This window comes from Chrysemys picta, chromosome 23 (genome assembly GCF_011386835.1).
Source record: "Chrysemys picta bellii isolate R12L10 chromosome 23, ASM1138683v2, whole genome shotgun sequence".
In the NCBI taxonomy this organism is placed as follows: Eukaryota; Metazoa; Chordata; order Testudines; family Emydidae; genus Chrysemys; species Chrysemys picta.
In genome coordinates, this window is record NC_088813.1 from 11,295,484 (window position 1) to 11,301,835 (window position 6,352).

At 46.4% G+C, this 6,352-nt stretch overlaps 1 long non-coding RNA gene across 1 annotated transcript; it reads right to left on the reverse strand.

The window, feature by feature from the left end:
• Positions 1-3,254: 3,254 nt before the first annotated feature.
• On the reverse strand, positions 3,255-6,091 carry LOC135977263 (uncharacterized). Its single transcript, XR_010594670.1, has 3 exons — positions 5,954-6,091; positions 5,781-5,860; positions 3,255-3,374 (listed from the first exon to the last, which is right to left on the reverse strand). It is a non-coding gene; the product is annotated as an uncharacterized LOC135977263 (long non-coding RNA).
• Between the last annotated feature and the right edge of the window lie 261 nt (positions 6,092-6,352).

Here is a 6,352-nt window from a genome sequence, read left to right on the forward strand (position 1 = left end):
TATTTATTTTACAGACCCAGAGGATGCGTGAATCTCTTTTCAGCAGCACGTGCTCAGAGCAGGGCCGGCTCCAGGGTTTTGGCCGCCCCAAGCAGCCGAACAACAACAACAAAAAAAGCCGCGATCGCGATCTGCGGCGGCAATTCGGCGGGAGGTCCTTTGCTCCCAGGCGGAGTGAGGGACCGTCCGCCGAATTGCCGCCGAATAGCTGGACGTGCCGCCCCTCTCCGAAGTGGCCGCCCCAAGCACCTGCTTGGTAAGCTGGTGCCTGGAGCCGGCCCTGGCTCAGAGCATGATCCCAGGAGGGGCAGAGCTATGCCAGGCTCGCTAATGTGCTAGCTGCAAATGGTCGCAAGTTTCCGCCGTAGTTTCCCTGACTACTGTGGCCTGATCATTCTTTTTCTGCCCTAGCAGAACCACGCTCACAAGTTACCTTCACACATGGCATGATTGTTCTAGCCTGGGGTCACAGACAAAATAAACAAGACTGCTGATCCCCAGCTGAGAGGGAAGCCCTCTGGCCTTGACTAGCAGCAAGTTCATTCTAATCAAGGTCTGCCGGCCTCTTAGGCACAGCAGATTAATGGACACAAGGCAGCATCTTGCTCCTAGAGCAGTCCCTGCAGGTCAGGGTTGAGGAAGGTTGGAGAGACAGTACCAGGAGGCTTACCCTGGTGCTGTCCATGCTAGGAACATAGGGATTGCCAGATTGGATCAGAACTGTGGTCCATCCTCTCCAGCAGCCTGTCTCTGACAGTGGCCAGCTCCCGGGTGCAGGAAATCTCCTAATCTCTAGTCATTAGAAATTGGCTTAAAGCATAAGGTCTAATATCCCTTCCACAATTTGTGTCAGCATTAGGGTGACCAGACATCCCGATATTTCAGGGTGTGTCCCGCGTCCCGACCGATCTTCGGTCAGGACGCAAATTGTCCCGATATCCGCCGGCAGTGCTTTTTTTGTTTTTGCTCCGCCGGCAGGGAGTGACTCGGCTTCCCCCCCCCATGTGTCCCAATTTTTTCTTTCCCTCATCTGGTCACCCTAGTCAGCATTAACTAGTCTAGCTCTAGTTATTCTTGTTATCCTTAAAAATGCCCAGCCCCGGTTTGAATACTGCTCAGTTTCTGGCCCCATGACATCCCTCCTCAAAGGTATTAAGGTACCTAATTGCCACTGAAATCATCGAGAGTTCGACGCCTTGTTAGAGAGGACCAGGGCCTGAGTTCCACAGTTTAAAAACGTGCTATCCCAGTTTGGGGGGTGCTTTTACTTCTGAAACCATTACAAAATGGCACCCAGCCCTTCCCTGGCAGCCAAATCACTGTACACGAGGCAAATCGCATTAAGACAACAACCTCCCCCGGGTCCAGAGCTCGCATAGAAGCTCTCTTGCCTGCCTTACCTCTGAACCATTTTCCCATTTGTCACTGTTAAAAGGAAAACAAAGGGAAAGGCAAGTGAGAGTAGGGTGACCAGACAGCAAGTGTGAAAAATCAGGACAGGGGTGGGGAGTAATAGGAGCCTATATAAGAAAAAGACCCAAAAATCGGGACTGTCCCTATAAAATCAGGACATCTGGTCACCCTAAATGAGAGAGATTAAAACTCCAGGCTCGGTGGGGAACAGCAACGGGTGAAGGATAGAAAACCCAAATCAATGTCATTGTCATCTAGGGGAAGAGAAGAAACTGGAAGAGAAGCTTGTTTGAACCAGGAGTGTTTGCGGTTTGCTCCCCTTCACACTCACTTCTCTTTCCCTATTTTAAATCTGCAGCAGAGAGAAGTGGGGGTCTGCCATAGCCACTGACATCCCCCTAACCCAGGGGTTCTCAAAGAAGTGGGGGTCGGGACCTCTCAGGGGGTTGCGAGGTTATTACATGGGGGGTCGCGAGCTGTCAGCCTCCACCCCAAACCCCGCTTTGCCGCCAGCATTTATAATGGTGTTAAATATACAGAAATTTGTTTTTAATTTAAAAGGGGGGGGAGTGGCACTCAGAGGCTTGCTATGTAAAAGGGGTCACCAGTACAAAAGTTTGAGAACCGCTGCCATAACCCAAATGCAAATACTCGGCACCGTTCACCAGCAAGGTTACTAAGAAAACAAAACCATTCCGCATCCCTAATGACTCTCATAATAATAATCTGCTTTTCTGGATCTATAACTCTCAAGGGGCCCCACAAAAGGTCCGTATCAATATCCCAATTTTACAGAGGGGGAAACTGAGACATAGAAAGGCGGTGTGACACGCCCACGGTCACCCAGCAAGCATGTATAAATCAACTCTCCCGTCTCCCAACCCTGCCCTCTGGCTGCTCGATGGCAGCTGCTCCCGCACTGTACAATTTACAATGGAATTGCCTCCTGTGGTCTGGGCTCTCTTGTTTTCCATCGGCCGGAGACACTGCAGCAGCAGCAGTTGTAGAACTGGAATGGAGCTCGAGCAAAATTCCCACTGAAGAAAATAAGCGTTTGCCCGAGTAGAGGGCTGCAGGATTGGGTCCAATGCAATTACTGTGCTCTAGGTGGAATCTGGCCAAGACACCAAAGTGTCATGGGTTCTGGAGGGAGCATAGATAAAGGAAGATAAATGCCATGCACTATTTCCCAGGGGTAGGGGTGTGCCTTCACAAACTCACACTCTTATTGCCACAACACCACACACATTCCTCCCTTCCCCCTAGACACATTCACCAGATGCACATGCACTGAGCAACATTTGAAACAGCTATACCCATATTCCCCACACCGACACAGAAACATACCCACACAGATATTCAGCACACGTGTGCTATCTCACAGCCACTAAGCACAAATACATAGTGAGGGCCCCATCTCCCTAAACACTGAGCAACACTCAACATCCACCAACACAATGACACACTCACGACACACACGCATCCCCATCCGTCCACACGTGTGCACACAGTCTCTAGAAGACTTCCAGAGTTGTTTTTAATGATTGCTATACATAAAAATACACGTTGCTGTTCACATTTCCAGCATCCCAGCTGACAGCTGCAAATGTTGACACGTGCCGGAAAAATCTTAGCTGGTATCAAACAGGCAGAGCACTTACTTCCAAAAATGCAGTGTCGACTTCGTCCCCACATGCAACTCAGGAAACTACTGCAGTGCTGTGTCAATTTCAGCAATGGCTTACCACATGGCCCCCCTGGCCAGCTCAGCTCTCCAGAGTGTGTGCCGGTCACAGACCCCATAGCCTAGAACTACTCTTCAGCAAGCATGTCTTCTGCCATTCCCCTTTCACTCTTCAGGGCAGTTGCTGTGTGCTGTGATGGATTCTGCTGCTCTGGGGATGCTAGCAGACAGATTCGGCAAGAAGTGCTCCACACCAGTTGTAGTGCAGCCTGCTGTTCTAAAGCATGGAGACAATGGGACAAATTAATCACTGGTGAAACTCTTCCATTGACCTCACTGGGTTGAGGTCAAAACTCTCAGGGCTCAGATTCTCCTGGGATGTTGCACTGATGTAGCAGAGAGGTTCATCTGCCATTGATCTCAGTGGAAGTTTTGCCTGAGTAAAGACAGCAGGATTGGGTCTTCTTTGAGGTTTGACTTTTATAGGTTAATTTTATATTTTATTTTATTTCAGCTCTCAAAGAGCCAGATGGTGATCTAAAGTACACCAGTGTAAAACAGGATGAGCGTTACTAAAGGCAGACTGTACTGCAGATTAACACCAGGGTAACTGAATTCAGAATCGGGGCCCAGATTTATATCATATAGCAAAGATAAAAAAGCATCAACCATCTCATATCAACTGTTAGAGTAAATACCCAGCACACACATGTTCAATGCTGTGCAAAGAATTGGTGAGAGAACTCATTTTACTACAATCCTATGCACTCCTGTAATGGCTGTTGTCTGAGGATCTCAAAGCACTGTACAAACCACGATAGACTGATGCCTCATGGTCAAAGTGTGAGTCAGGGAATGAATCCCGGAGACTTCAGTGACTCACAAGTAGAGCTGGTGAAAAAAATTGTTGCCAAAATTTTTCCATCCGAAAATGCTGTTTTCTCTAAACTGAAATGTTTTGCGGGAATGTGTTGATTTGCGACAAAATTTTTGAAGGAAAAGTTCCAAAATGATTTAAAATCAAAATGGAGTATTTGGTTCTGACTTTATCGTTTCATTTTGTTCCAGCTACTCCATTTGGTTTGGACTTCTATATTATATTATTTATGTATTTTGTTTAATTTTTTATATCATAGTATAGTGTTTCAACATTCATTTCACTAAGGTTCATTCAGTGTTTCCAAACTGAAATATTTTATATTTTTGACTTTTTGTCCTGATCTGGAACAAAAACAAATTTCAAAATATCACAATTTCCCACAAGTGGAAAATTTCATTTTCCAACTGGCTTTACCTACAAGCGCTTGCTTCTCTAACCACTAGACTACACGGCCTCACTGAGAAGAGGGCTTTTTCACGGACCTTTTCAAAGAGGGCTCCCCGACCATGATTAAAACTCGGATTCTCTTTCCAGCATCTTGTAATAGTGTGTTAAGAACCTGCTCTTTTAAGGGTTCCATCCAATGCCCAATGAAAGTCTTCAATGGATCACGGCCTTAAAGCAGGAAGATGGAAAGGATGCTGCATAAAATGCAGTGGATTTTCCTGTTTTAATTTTGTTCTTGTGTTTCACAGAAAATAGCCACCATGGGACAAGATTACCCCATCCCCTCGTCAAATTTAACATATCCCTCAATGCTTCTGACCCTCCTATAGGAATGCTTTCCCCCTCATTTCCTGGTTGGTCTGCAGCTTACATTTGCATGGGATACTGATTGGCTCTGTGTATTTCTATGTCAAACAAAAAGTACAATGTTCACATTTCTGTCTGAGCTTTGGGCCAAGTTCTGGAGTCCTTAAGCAACAGGAGCTTTGGACTATGGTCCAAATCCTCCAAAGTAATTAGGTCCCTAAGTCCCATTGAAATCAATCTAAATAACTTTCAGGATCTGGGCCTCAGCCAATGAGAGCTTTATTTGTTTAAGGACTGCAGAACGTGGCTGGATGGGGCAGATGCTTATCTGTGCAGCTCCCTGGAATGGTCCATGGCGCGGCGCCAATTTATGGCAGTGGAAGAGTGGAAGGGCAGTGGCCCTATGTTTTTGAGGGATCAGTCCTGCAAGGTGATGACAGCCCACTGGCTTCAATAGGAGGGACAGGTACTCAGCACCTTGCTGAATCAGCCCCCATCCAGTGAGAGATGGTGTGGTCCAGTGGATAGAGAACAGGCCTGGGGCTCACGAGACCTAGATGCTATTCATGGCTCTGCCAATAGCCTCCTGGATGACCTGGGGCCTCTTCACCTGTTTGTGCCTCTGCTTTTCTCCCACCATTTGTCTGTCTGATCCACAGGTGCTGGAAGTAGGGGTGCTGGGGGGGCTGCCGCACCCCCTGCCTTGAAGTGGTTTCCATCACATACAGTTTGGTTCAATGGCTCTCAGCACCTCCACTGTAAAAATTGTTCCAGCCCGCCCGATCTTATCTGTTTAGAGTACAGGCTCTTCGGGGGCAGGAACTGGTCTTGCAATGTACCTATGTACCTAACTGAGTAGACCCCCCTACCCTCCCCCCCCGACTCTTGCTAGATGCCTCTAGGTTTTATTGTAATATTAATACAGTTTGATTATATGTTAAGTAATAATTAAATACATGAGAAAAAATCAAATAATTAATTCATGTTCTAGGTGAAAAACAACAACAACAACAGACAAACGCAGAGCCTTTTCCTACAGCCCTTACTCACACAAGCAAATAGCCCAACTGGTTTCATCCACTGCTTGCCTTGGGTAAGGATTTCTCATGGAAGGGTTTGCAGAATCAAACCTTTATTTAAAAAAAAAAAAAAAAAAGTTTTTATCCTCTTCTGATTTACTGAAATCAAGACCCAAAGCAGACCCGATTTCCCGCTAATCTTACATCCTTTACCACAAGTCAGTCCACAGCAAAATTTCATTGCCAAGTTAGGGACCCTCTGGAAAACGGAATTTATAGCGCAAATGCTGATGGAGTTCATTCCAATCGTCTAAAAAGCCCCGGCTGCTCATTCTAATAATAGCGCCGAGCCCAATTCAATACGTTCTTAATTATAACCATTTTTCATTGCTTCCTTAAGCAAACTCTCTCCTTTTTTTGTCTGCCCAGCAAAACTGTCTCTGTCCTGTCATGTGTTAAATTGATATACTTCTTGGATGCTATTTCTGCACCAGCACCACAGCCTGATTCATTGGATTCAGTACCACGTTGCCAGGATATCAGATTTCACTGCTGCTGTTGTTGTTTGTTTTAAAGTTCAGATTGTACCAGCACATCAAATGC